This window comes from Pygocentrus nattereri, chromosome 4, assembly GCF_015220715.1.
Source record: "Pygocentrus nattereri isolate fPygNat1 chromosome 4, fPygNat1.pri, whole genome shotgun sequence".
Classification (NCBI taxonomy): Eukaryota; Metazoa; Chordata; class Actinopteri; order Characiformes; family Serrasalmidae; genus Pygocentrus; species Pygocentrus nattereri.
The window spans coordinates 26483187-26497672 of NC_051214.1; the positions used below are offsets into that span (position 1 = coordinate 26483187).

At 40.6% G+C, this 14486-nt stretch overlaps 1 protein-coding gene across 2 annotated transcripts in view; it reads left to right on the forward strand.

The window, feature by feature from the left end:
• Positions 1 to 2906: 2906 nt before the first annotated feature.
• The window catches only part of cracd (capping protein inhibiting regulator of actin dynamics), a 43241-nt gene continuing 31661 nt past the window's right edge, over positions 2907 to 14486 (forward strand). The window contains exon 1 of one of the 2 annotated variants that reach the window (XM_017688181.2): positions 2907 to 3128. The gene's annotated coding sequence lies outside the window, so the exon portion shown is untranslated. The remainder of the gene's footprint in view (positions 3129 to 14486) is intronic. The other variant, XM_037537929.1, reaches the window with a different exon arrangement.

Sequence of the window (14486 nt, forward strand, 5' to 3'; positions counted from 1 at the left end):
ATCACAACAATAGCAGAACTTTTTTACTGCTATATAGAACCCCTTTTTAGAAAGGTTCTACATAGAGCCATATTCCACCCGTCCTCCATCATTCTAAAGAACCATTTCGCCATGCACAGAACCATTTGAGCACAGAATGCTTCCACACAGAACTCATGGTGCTAAACAAACATTTTCCGTACTAAATAACCTTTGAAGAATCATGACGCTTGGCAGTGGGTGTGGTGACCTTCCCCTCATGTGCAGCTGCTCCAAAGCGATCATCCGGTTGCAAAGCTCTTCTATGGAGACTCCATGTTATCATCTGCATTAACAATGAGTGCACCTTGAAAAAGTAGCTGAATTCTATAATTAGAGTAGTATCTGTAGAAGTTTGGACATAGGTCTGATTTAACCACTGAGGATGAATAACAGGGAGAATATGTAGGCAGATCTGATCCAGCATTCCTGAAATACTATGCCTGAAGTTTATAGACAAAAAAGTAAAAGTACAGATTGTGTTTTAGGTGTATACCACATTAACTTTATAGAGAAAAAGAATTCATCATTCATTAAAAATTATGCACACTGGACCAGTCTGGACTTGACTCTGATGGACTTCTACCATGCCATGGTCTGAAGCAGTTGCTTAGGGACCCCACAAGTATATAATGATGAAGACATCATGACTTTGCTTCTAAGCAATTAAGAACCCATGCATTTTAAATAGCTTGTTTCAAATGCCAGTTAAATACAAAATTATTTATTAGTATTTACTATATTTATTATTTGTTTGTCCTATTTTCACTGCATAGTGTTATAGGCACTTATTGTTATATCATGTCTTAGAGGTACAAACTCAATTCCAAAAAAGTTGAGACAGAATGCGAAATGTCTAATAAAAAACACAACATTTGCAATTAGATAGATAGATAGATAGATAGATAGATAGATAGATAGATAGATAGATAGATAGATAGATAGATACTTTATTGATCCCGAAGGAAATTTAGGCAATTATACTATATGAACTCTATAGTTTTTTTGCTCCAAATTCCAAATTTGATGCCTGCAACATGTTTCAAAAAAGTTGGGGCATGAGCATCTTTACCCCTGTGTTACATCGCCTTTCCTTTTAACAACACTTAATAAACATTTAGGGATTGAAGACAGTTTTGATTACTGATTATTTGCCATTGTTCTGTTACACAAGTCAAGTCCTGTGTAACCATACAGGCCTTTGTTGTCATGTTCTGAGCTTTATAAAACATACATTTTCAACTGGAGACTGGTCTGGGCTGCAAGCAGGCCAGTATAACTCCTGCACTCTCTGAATACGCAGCCCTGCTGTTGTATCATATGTACTATAGAATGTGGCTTGGTGTTGTCATGTTGAAATCAGCCTTGATGTCTCTGAAAAAGACTGCATCTAAAAGGCAACGTATGTTACTCCAACATGTGTTTGGCGTCAATGCTGCTTTCACAGATGTGCAAGTTATGCTCTAACACACACCTGTACCATGACAGACCCTGGCTTTTGAACTTTATGCTGGTAACAATCTGCATGGTCCTTTTCTTCTTTGGCCTGGAGAACACAACATCCAATAATTTCTCTAAACATCTGAGAGATGCGCTGTAGGCCCAAATAAGTTTGCATAAGTTAAAAAAATTGAGATAACCTGTTGCTCTAAGAAAATTAAGCTAAACATTGGTGAACAAACCAGCAGGTTAAAGTTCAATGTACATAAAGCGCTAAACAATTCATGTTAGAATAACTAAAATGTTTGTGTTACATTAACATAAACATGTCTTTGTACAACTCATGAATTCCAATTATTTTAATCCCAAATCCCAGTTTAGTTATATGCTTCAACTTTATACGTGGTGCAAGGCAAAATACTTCCCAAGAAATCTGCAGATTTAACACTATTTCACCATCATCAGCATTATATATACAAGCATTATATATACAAACTCACGCCTTGGTTAACTGGTGGTGTTGAACAGCAGGCCTAAATAAAATAACTCTTGTGTAGACATTACAACCCTTGCTTCCTATCACCACCAAATCAAAGACATTTGAGTCAGTCTTTCTACAGCACACCATTTCATATCAACCCACTCTGAGTAACATTTTGCTTCTCCACCACTGAATTACGAAGGCATTTACAAAATCAGTAGAATTTCACTTTAAAGGGGAACTACACCTTTTTTTTTAGTTCAACATAATTAAATGCTTAAGATGTAAGCAAAGTCATTCGGAGCGGTTTGGAGTGAAAGGTTGCAGAGTCAGAATTATTCACAGTGGCAGTGATAGGAACCAGACATCTCCCTTTAAAAGCCCCCTCTCAGAAAGCTGTTATAACGGCTGTGCACATGTTGCCTGGTGTCTGACACATTGTTTTTTGATAGTTTTATCAGGAAGTTTTGCTTAAAATGTAGCTATTTTAATCTGTTTATGGCAGAGAGGCACATGCTGGGCGTTATAAAGCAGAATAGTCCCAAATGAAAACTTGTTTTTTTTCCAGATTTAGCCTTTTTACCTGGATCAACATTACATGTTAAAAACTCAGCAGACGCATGTAGGTTCACTGGTGGTTTCGGAAAGTAAATGAAATGGCTGCATTTGTGTTACAGACACCGTGACCCCTGGTTCCTATCACCGCCACTGTAAAGGAATCAGAGCCTGTAAGTTTCTCAACAGTAAACAACTTCACACCAAACCGTTGTGAATGGCTCTGTTTACACCTCAAGGACTGGATTATTCCGACATTCCTGAAGATTGGTGGAATTCCCCTTTAAAGAGGAGCAACTTTACTGATGGAAGAGCTCAGACAGCAAGAAGAGGAGAAAAACAAAAATGAACATATAAGGCGAAGCAGAAGCGAAACAACGCCGCATCGCAGGAGCTCGAGATAAAGGGCTCCAAAACGGCGCTAACTTAACACCATCGTCTTCCAGGCTTCCCGCCACACCCTCGCGAGGTCACGTGCAGCTGTGCAGCACGCGCAGTCCTCGCGCAGCATCAGCAACACTCACGCACGTACACGCGCGCACACAAAGAGGTCGGAGAGCTGGACGCGAGCCGGAGCTCAAGCGGAGCGCTGCGGGGACTCGACCAGGCGCCTCGTCGGGACACACGCCGGGAGGTAGGAGCCCTGCTTTCCTCTCCCCTCCGCTCCCTGCCATTGTTCCAGCGCAGCCGCGGCTCGCTTTGTGTCTGTAGTGTTGACCTTGCCGTCAGCTCGCGTTCCTCCCTCTAGGAGACCGTCCTCCTCAGAGGAAGGCGGCTCGGCTGCGTTTTCCGGCTGAAATGCACGTTATGCTCTATTTTGTGTGGATTTATAGCGTTGACATCATCTTTACTGCTCCGCGTGCTGAGAGAAAACGCCTCGCGTTGTCGTCCTCCGCCTCCTCTCCCCCCCTCCACCACCATCCCCACCACCATCACCACATCTTTGCCTTCCATTATTAGCCCGTTTTCGTCCGTCTTTTCCTCCTCAGCTTCGAGACGGCGAGACGTCTCGCTGTAATGCTCTGGCCACCCTGCAGCAGTCACGATCGGCGATTATTTGATTAATCGCTCGATTAGCCCCACGGCTCATGCGTTTGGCCCTAAAGGGCTGGACTGGTGCAGACAGACAGACAGATTGTGCTCTCCTGGGCGGCCTACGGCTGCGTTTTCTTTCTTAAGGTATAGCCCACCCACCTCACCCCACTCTTCCCCAGCACCTGCTATTGTGCCAGCAGGATGCCACGGCTCTTTCGCTGCACGCTCATGGCATGGTGTTTGATCTCACAGCACTGGCGCAGGAGATGCACCAGCAGCAGCATAACACATCAAGAACTCCCAGGACGGAAAACGTCTAGAGTACAGCAGGAAATGCTGTGCGTTTTGCAGCAAAAGGAGACCCTGTAAAGCGTGACCTTAGGTGTGTGTATGTAGCCGGACCCACAACACTGACCCTGATGTACTGAGCTGGTGACACATATGACATGTGTGAGTAACTGGTTCCCGCAGTGACATGAACATGGTGGCTTAAAACAATGCGGATGTAGCCTGGAGGGCAGTATGACGGTATTTATTGTTATTGTGATCAATTGTCACATTATACCACAGTATGCTTTTATTGAGAGTATGGTGGGCAGTGCTTAAAGAACAGCGACCCAACTGCATGTTTCATTACAGAGACAGCATAATTAGGCTTGGTTAATTGAGTTTAGTGCACTGTGTGAGACGTTGGGTGAAAATCATTGTACTCATAGTGGGGTGGGCGAAAAATATGTCATTATACTTCAAGACATTTTCACTGCAGTGATTTTCATTCAGTGTTTCACAAACTGCACTGCACGAAATTGCATTAAGCTGAATAAATTAAGCTCACTTTGGTATATGGAAAGGTGTAGTCCGTATAGTGGTGGGTACGGTGTAGTGGGTAACACCTCCGCCTTCTACGCTATGTACTGGAATCTGAATGTGTTCAGTCCCCTGCCTGGGCAAGCCCTATACCTATAAGAGTCTCTAACACTATTTTCGCCCGCCTGTGTAAAATGATCATCTGCCAGATGCCGTAAATGTGTAAATGTAGTTGGTCAGTGTTCTTTGAGTACTGACAATATCCATGACAAGCTCAAAAAAGTATATTCTGACCTTATCACGATGACAGTAAACTATCGTTGTGTTGCCCAGCCCTAACTTGTAGACCTAATTTAAAAAAGCTAAATAAAAATAAACTTGACAAAAAATTAAATCAATAACACGAGGGCCAGGGGGACACATCTGTTCCACTTTTCAAAATTAAGCAAAATCATTTTGAGGAAGGCTGTTGACAAAAGCACATTGCTGAGTAACTAAAGAACTCTCAGATATCAGGTATTATATACCTGTCAGTTACAGTATAAACTCAAATTAATAGTTTTATACTGAATACCTGTCAGTTACAGTATAAAACTCAAATTAATAGTTTTATACTGAATACCTGTCAGTTACAGTATAAACTCAAATTAATAGTTTTATACTGAATACCTGTGAGTTACAGTATAAAACTCTAGCACTAACCTGTCCTGGAATCATTTTCAACACTTCTCTGCCTTACTGTGGTCATTTGTTGACTTATGCTATAACAGTTATTAATGCTTGTATCGTGAAAAATGTCTTGCTGTATCACAATGTTAGATTTTTGTCATATCGCCTCCGCTAACGTAGACCATGATTTCTGTTATTAGATAAAGAATTCCATCTAATCTTCATAACGCAAGTGATGTTATTGATCACACTGCATCACTGAACAGATGGATGAATTTATGCATTTTGCATTAAAGGATGAAACGATTCTGTGATTGTTGTAAATATGATTGTGCAATATAGGCATATCTGAGAGTTTTGTAACTGTAACTACGAAACGCCAACCGAAAGATCACTGTCAGCTTGAGCCAGACTCGTTCTAGTTGCCAAACTGTACACAGAATCTGACCAGAGGACAAAAGCACTGACTTTGTTCTAAAGGAATTGTCTTATTTTACTTCATCTAGTCAATAAACCCTCATCTGTATGTAATACAATGCCATGATGTCTCACTGAAAGAACTTAATCTCAGTTTCCTGAATAGGACAAGCAGGAACAGGCCATTATTTACTGTATTTATTAGAGGACTTTGTCTGTGGGGCCCCCTCAATGCCATTGGGATAAAAAGAGAAGAAATGTGTTAAAGCATTTTCAGGGGTCCTCCTCTTATGAATGACCAAAACATATTAATGGATGTTCTTTCACTCTTGCAACTTGACCCAAAAAGGCTGAAACATTCATGTAAATAGTGTAACTTTCCACACATTTCTGAAGCCTCTTCCACAGGTGGTTGGTTCTGTCAGTCTTCAGTCAGGTTGGGATAGTTGTAGTGGGTAACACCTCTGCCTTCTACACTATAGACTGGGGTTCAAGCACCCTACACTATACCAATAAGGGTCCTTGGGCAAGACTCCTTACACCACATTGGCCTACCTGTGTAAAAATATGATCAAATTGTAAGTGGCTCTGAATAACAGGGTCAGCCAAATGCAATAAATGTACAGTCAGCAGAGAAGCAGTTCTCACAAAGCTTACGCTTGCTGTCAATAAATTATGAAGAGGGTGATTAATATTAATCTGTGAAAAGTGCTGCATCAATGTAAGTTGGCCAGTCGAGGAGGGAGGGTCCTGAGCACAGGTGCTTTTGTGGATGGGACAGGTGAGCTCACAAATTAATGAGACAGAAGACACCATTTATCTTCAGACTGGTGAGTTTAGACCCAGTCTTATAGATCTGTTGGACAGGATGTTTAATTTTCTCCTCACATTATTAGTCTGCTTGTCCTTGGCTTGTAAGTAGGAAAAGTGAAGGTGGTATCAGCCCCATACAAAGCGCATATTACACACGGATTTAGCGGCAGCGTATTCGCCCTTCAGCCTCGTCTGTGGAAGATGGGCCAAAAATAGAACAAAGCACTTTATTGATCCCCAGGAGGAAAATTCCTATTCCTTTTGGCTACAGATTTATATGTATTAGCACAGACACAATCATATATGATGCTAAACCACCAGGGACCCTACAGGCTGCACTGTAACTGTACAAAATATGAACTGCTGAAATGGTGATGGTACATATAGTCGCTGTCATATTAAAACCTTGTAGCCCATTTTTCTGTTATTTTGTAAACTATTTCAAAATATCAGCTGCACTTTAAATTGTGTGAATGTTTCATAACGGAGAGACCAATAGAAATGGTTGAAAACTGGACTGGAAATTAAATCTTGTTATGTTAATGTACATTGATGTCAATATGAATTGGAAATCATAACACATTTTCCTTCCTTAACATGACATGTTTCTGAGTGAAGCACGGTATCAAGGAGGGTCTCTGAGCTAGTACAGCATTTTCATATGAGCAAGAGGTAGGTAGGTAGATAGATAGATAGACAGACAAACAGACAGACAGACAGACAGACAGACAGACAGACAGACAGACAGATAGACAGATAGATAGATAGATAGATAGATAGATAGATAGATAGATAGATAGATAGATAGATAGATAATTCCACAGAAAATATTCCACCTCTATATAATTCTAGTCCAGCTGGATTTAGTTTCCAATTGTAAATCTTTTGTTTCTAAAATGTTTATGTTACATCAGAAGATGGGTCCAAACGGCAGTGTACACTGGGATGCTTGTCAATCTCAGTCAGTCATTTTATAAAACCTTCCCCATGTCAAATTATTCCTTCCCCATCTCAGTCTGCTTGGATAAGAAAACATGATGGAAACTGGTAAGTGGCCTGCGGCACAATCCCCTCGAACAAAAGAGGCACGGGAGTTTGACCCTCACTGAGGTTCAATGCAGCTGCTATACAAAGGAGCACTTGGATACCATAAGTAGATCAAATGTTTGACTGAATAAATGAAATGTAATGGTAGGTCATCATAATTTAACAAGTAGAATAAATAAATACTCTGTCAGGAGAAGAGCAGTATTGTAGCCCTCTCATGATGCTTATGTTAGGTCCATGAAAGTGAACATAGCCTGCACTCAGTGTGCTTTATTGAGATATAGGCCATACAGAGTATTTTAAGCAGCATTCAAGCAATAATAGCTTAATGCCATATTTTATAATCTATATAAATAATGAAATAAGGCAATACCTTTAATTAACAGCCTGCCCCATCGCTAGAAAGTGATGTCGATTCTGTGAAGTTGTGCTTTGTATTCCTAGGCGGGAATGGGAGGAGGATTCAAAGAGTGAAAAGAAAAGGTGTCAGTGTTGTTTTTAGTTCACCTATAAATTGCTGGAGGTTTGTGTAGCTTCAGTTTTGCACCTCATGCACCTCTAAAGTCACTGAGATGTAAACCTCATTAGTCACTGAGATTTAAACAAAGTCATTCAGAGATTCAAAAAGGAATGGTTGTGTATTTATATTTAAAATTTATATTAAAATAAGTGGCCCAAAATGACTTGGAAAAAAGTCTGGCTTACATTAAAAGTAAAGTAGGTTTTTTCCTTCTCCTTAAAGTTACCATTTTGGGGATACAAGGTTTTCTTCAGACAACGGCGATATATATATATATATATATATATATATATATATATATATATATATGTATCGCTATTGAGAAACACACACTCATGTTTCATATTCTCCAGTGGAGGTGATAGGAACTAAGGGATGTGATATGTACAACACAAATATAGCCATTTTATTTATTGTCCAAAACTACCAGTGAATCTGTTGTTGATAATGGTAAAATAAAGGCAAAAGTGAAGGATGATTGTACATTACAACATCCTACATGTACCGTTTCACCATGCCATGAAAACATTTAAAGAGTCAACAGTTTTAGGCCAAAAGCTTCATAAAACTATTATGAAACAATTATTCAGGCACCAGGCAGTGTTTTCTTACCATTAAATGTAAAAGCCTTTTGGAAGGGAGCTTTTAAAGGCACTGCAATGAGATTCCTATTCCTTCAGGTTCCTATCACCAGCACTGTGAACAGACTCTGTAAGTTTCTCTAGAACGGAGCTTTTCACACAAAACCACTTTGAATGACTCGGGTTACATCTTCACTATAACATTATAGAGAAATTCAGAAAATTTAGAATTCCTGTTTAAGTTATTAATGGTAAAATTTTGTTGCCCTTTCAGTGGTTAAGTTTTGCTACTACAGCTGTGATATACACTATATTGGCAAAAGTATTCACTCTTGCATCGAAATCATTGAATTCAGGTGTTCCAATCACTTCCATGACCACAGGTCTATAAAACCAAGCACCCAGGCCTGCAGACTGCTTCTACAAACATTAGTGAAAGAATGGGTCACTCTCAGGAGCTCAGTGAATTCCAGCATGGTACCGTGATAAGATGCCACCTGTGCAACAAGTTCAGTCGTGAAATTTCCTCATTATTAAATATTCAACTCTCGGTGGTATTATAACAAAGTGGAAGCGATTGGGAACGACAGCAACGCAGCCACAAAGTGGTCGGCCACGTAAAATGACAGAGCGGGGTCAGCGGATGCTGAGGCGCATAGTGCGCAGGGGCCAACTTTCTGCAGAGTCAATCGCTACAGACCTCCAAACTTCATGTGTTTCCAAGGCTGAGCAGCTGCATCCAAGTCTTACATCACCAAGCGCAATGCAAAGCGTTGAATGCAGTGGTGTAAAGAGCCGCCACTGGACTCTAGATCAGTGTTCTCTGGAGTGACGAATCACGCTACTCCGTCTGGCAATCTGACGGATGACTCTGGGTTTGGCGGTTGCCAGGAGAACGGGACTTGTCTGACTGCATTGTACCAAGTGTGAAGTTTGGTGGATGGGGTGGAGTGGGGTTGTTTTTCAGGAGTTGGGCTCGGCCCCTTAGTTCCAGTGAAAGGAACTCTTAATGCTTCAGCAGACCAAGATATTTTGGACAATTTCATGCTCCCAACTTTGTGGGAACAGTTTGGGGACGGACCCTTCCTGTTCCAACATGACTGGACACCAGTGCACAAAGCAAGGTCCATAAAGACATGGATGAGTGAGTTTGGTGTGGAAGAACTTGACTGGCCTGCACAGAGTTCTGACTTCAAACCAATAGAACACCTTTGGGATGAATTAGAGCAGAGACCTTGGCCTTCTCGTCCAACATCAGTGTTTCACCTCACAAAAACGCTTGTGGAAGAACGGTCAAGAATTCCCATAAACACACTCCTAAACCTTGTGGAAAGCATTCCCAGAAGAGCTGAAGCTGTTATAGCTGCAAAGGGTGGGTCGACATCATATTAAACCCTATGGATTAAGAATGGGATGTCACTCAAGTCCATATGCGTGTGAAGGCAGACGACTGAATACTTTTGGCAATATAGTGTACATTCAAAGAATGGATGTGAAAGGGGACCCTAGTGAGCTATAATATTGCCATATTATACACATATGACTATAAGATCCCTGTTCTATAAGGCCACTGACCACACAGCTTAGGGCTATAAGCCACTCTGTGCTAATGTGTTTTAGAAAGGCAAATGCTGCCCAGCAGTCGTGCTAACATGCAGGTCAGCCAATACGTCAGTGGGTGACAGGGACATGCATGCAGTCATGACTTCAAGCTTCAGAAACCAATTCCTGTCATTACTTCTAGACCCAACTATTATGTATGCCCATAATATAACTGCATACACACCCTGTCTCGCACGTCCACTGTTAGACAAGTGATATTGTATAAAATTATGCCTAGAAGGCAAGTTATCAGAATTATGATTGTGATGACGCATTTTAGTGCATGCACCTTTGTGGGAGAGGAGTGGTCCATATGAGATTGAGCTCATCTGAATGAAGGCTGTTCGGAAGTGTTATTGTGAGGAACACTGAACCCAGCAGGACGCACAAAAGCCACACACACACACACACACACGCACACATGCTGAGAACAGACAAGACAGAACAGAGCACTTCAGGCTGCTGATAAGAATCAGAACGAACCAATCATAATCAGAGAATACCACTGACAACAGCCTGTTTGTTTGACTGGGCCGAGATGAAGAGTGAAGAAGATGGGCAGAACAAGGGCAGCAAATGATATGAAAAGAGGGAGAGAGATGAGATGTCAGACAAGGGCCAGTGTTGGTGAATGTCATTTTAATGAGGGCATTGGACTGTATGAGTGCATGTGTGTGATCCTGTTACTGGATTTTCAGTGTGTCTCCAAGACATAGAGGCCATATTCATCAGATTCCAGTTGTGTTTTTGGTCAATCTGGTGGAATATACGGGACCGTGTGAAAGTCAGAGACCACTCTTATTTACACAGAGGTTTACGCAGAACCCTGAACAACTAAATATAATATCAGAAATTCAAATTTTCGCTGTGTTCACCCATCCCTGAGAATTCCAAACACATTCAGTCAGGGGTGGCTGATATGATATTTTATCACTGTTGTGATCAGTTTTGTCAGAATATACTTTCCTGAACATATTGTGGATATTGTCAGTACTTAAAGGAGTATTTACTACATACGTTTCGTTTCAAAGTGAGCATGATCATTATATACCACAGGTATATCATGTGTTGTGAAAATGCCTTGAAGTGTCATGATATAATATTTTTTGCTAGATCGCCCACCCCTACATTCAGTGATGAGGTCTAGACTCTGAGGTGGTCAGTCCATTGTTCTGAAAATTCCATCTTTTTTCTATTAAATTACTTCTCAGTAACAGCTTCATGTTCTTTCAAATCCATGGTGTTGAGTTGTCTTCTCCCAGGGGACAGACAGAAACACCTAGATTTTTTCAGATCCTAAGCAAGAGTTAACTGATACTTTTTTAATCCCACAAATGGGGAAATTCCACCTCCTCATTTAACCCATCCGTGAAGTGAAACACCACATACACACTAATGAATACCCACACACTAGGGGGCAGTGAGCACACTTGCCCAGAGCAGTGGGCAGCCCTATCCACAGCGCACCTCAGTCATGGACTGTCAGCACTGGGGATTGAACCGGCAAACTTCCAGTCACAGGGCCAGTTCCCTAACCTCCAGCCTACGACTGCCCCGAATGTTCTCACTCTCCCTGTCGGGGAATCGAACCCCGGTCTTCCATATGACAGGCGGAGATACTGTCCACTATACTAACGAGGAAGAGTTGAACTTAATTTTGTCCTCTGTCTCAAACATGAAAGCTTTAAATACTGTTTATCTGAGGGTGACAGTTCTTGTGGTCTACCTGGTTGTTAAGGGTTGTATTTTCTCTATCATTTAATTCTTGTTTTGGAAACTTGTGTTTGTTCACTTCTATTTCTTTGACGTTCTGTTTTTTTATGCAAATGGGGCATCTTATATCTCATATCATAAATAGCAGTGTATTCTTAAAAATAATATAATATATTGTTAATAACGATTTTTGAATAAAAGAAAAAGGGGAATCCATTTTTAACATTTCTTGCGTAATTCAATTGTTGAGTCATTCCCAGAGTGGGTTGATATGAAATAGTTTATTGTAGAGAAACTTACTGACTCGTGTGTCTTCACAAAGGTGGTGACAGGAGCCAGGGGTGGCAATGACTACAGTGCAAATACAGACAGTTTATTTATATCTGAGTTTTATATGTAATATGTAGTATATGTAATGTTGATAGTGGTAAAATACAGATATTCTGAAATAATGAGTTTTCTTTGTGGGCTATTTTGCCTCACAATGCCATATAAGTACCTCTCCACCTTGACTGGATTTAAATGTATTTTAGGCAAAAAGCTTCTCATCTCAAAACTCTCATAAAACAGTGTCTCAGACATCATATTGATTCAACATTCACAATGATTCAACATTAATAATGATTTCTTGTAATAGCTTTCTTGGAGGGAAACTCTTCAGACGTCTAGCTTGGTACATTTCTCTTGAACAGAGCATTTTACATCAAACCAATCTGAATGACTTTGTTTACATCTTAAACATTTAATTATGCAGAATTTTTGAAAAATCTGTGGAAATTCCTTTTAAATAAATGAATGATGGTCTCATTTGCACAGTACTGTAGATGCATCATGTCTGAAACAGAAAGAAAGAGTATTAAAAACCTGTTTCTCTGGATACGTACTGTAATTACAGCACGAGGTTCAACTCAATATCTCTTCTCATTTTAAACAGCTTTTCTGCACTGTAACTAACTCAAAGTAGCTCTAATACTCACTGGGACAGGGACTGCTCTCTCTCCCCCTCCCTCCCTCTCTCTCTCTCTCTCTCTCTCTCTCTGTCTCTCTCTCCTAAACTAAGGCTATGATAAAGACGCTGACCCACAGCAACTATTTCTGTACATAAACAAAACGATGATGCATCTCTGATTTCACTGAAACCAAAACAGTGATGCATCTCTAATTTCACTGAAACCACAAAGTCATGTTGTTCAGAAAGGCCCTTGGCCGAACACAGTCTATGTCAGGAATGCATCGTTCAGCTCTGAAGAAACAAATGCTCTGACAATTAGTCTGTCACCCACACAAATAACTCCTTTAAAATATGTTTGGTATGTTAGCCTTGTCTGCTGATGACAGACACCCTAAATTGCGGAGGTGCCAGGATGCAATGGACCATTCAAGTGTAATGGCCCCATAATGGTCAACAGTCAGCGCCCACCTACCTAACCTCAGCATGGAGGTCCACGTTTAGCAGGTAAGCAAAAGCTAATGTGGGCTAATGAGGAGGCTAAAGCTGCAGTGGCAGAATTGTGAATTTGATAAACCAAGCAGTTCTGAGGCCTTTGAGATGGGGCTAACTTTACTTTTTGAGCACATCTAATTAATTGAAAACTTGTAGAAAATGCTAGAAAATATTAGCATACATGGTTATTCAAGGGTTCTTTAGTAAAGGGATTGGTTCTATAGTGCTACAGAGAACCATTTCGTGCTTAAATGGCTCTTGGAATGGCGAAAAGGTTCTTCAGATTACTGGAGAATGTGCTCCATATGGTTCTATGTACAACCTGTTTGAAAAGGGTTCTGTATGTCACCAAAAGCGGTCATGCTGTCAAGCTTGTAACAATAAAAGAACCCCTTTTGGTGCTATATAGAACCATTTTCAAAAAGGCTCTGCACAGAACCACATACAACACATTCTCCATTAATCTGAAGAACCTAGTCACCATGCGAAGAACCATTTAAGCATGAAATGGCTCTATATAGCACCATAGAACCAATGCCTTTACTAAAGAACCCTTGAATAAGCATCCTTGAATACCATAAACCCGAAGAGCCATTTCACCAATATGCAAAGAAGCATTTAAGCATGGATTATTTTTGTATAGAACTCATGGTTCTAAATAGAACCATTCCCTTTACTAAAGAGCCCTGGAAGAACCATCTTTTTAAAGAGAGTAGAACGGGAAGTGGTTAACACTTAAATCGCATGTAGCTGGTGCACGGCTTTTGAATTAAGGGAGCATCTGCCTCTTTTATGCATTATGTACTGCAATTTTAAATGCTTCATGCAGCTGTCAAAAGCTGTTAATGTGCATTTTTCTGTCCTGTTAGCATTAAGCTGCAGGCATATACCATCTACTGCATTACTGAATGACTTAGACTGAAGGTGAAACCTGTTTTACCAATTGATTGTCAAAATATGGGTCATATTAGGGGTATTGGAAACATGCATACCTAGGTCAGGTATTTCATCGATACTGTAAAATAAGGAATGTGAATGACAGGTCTGGTTGCTAAACGAACATAGGGATTAACTCGAAATGCTTAGGCCTCAATGCATTTTGGCAACCAGATCTGAATTCCAACGGATTTAGAACATGAAATATGTCTCATGTGTGATCCACCCACCCACAATCATACTTCCTACTTCTAAAGCAGGCAGCTTTTGTGCTGTACCTAAACATCTCTGAACCCTTGCAAGCCCTTATGAATGAACACTGTAGACTAGCTGAGAAAAACATTGAACCACCGAGCTATCACTTAATGCTGGCACAGTACTGTAAAAGAATAAGGCTATGATAGATCA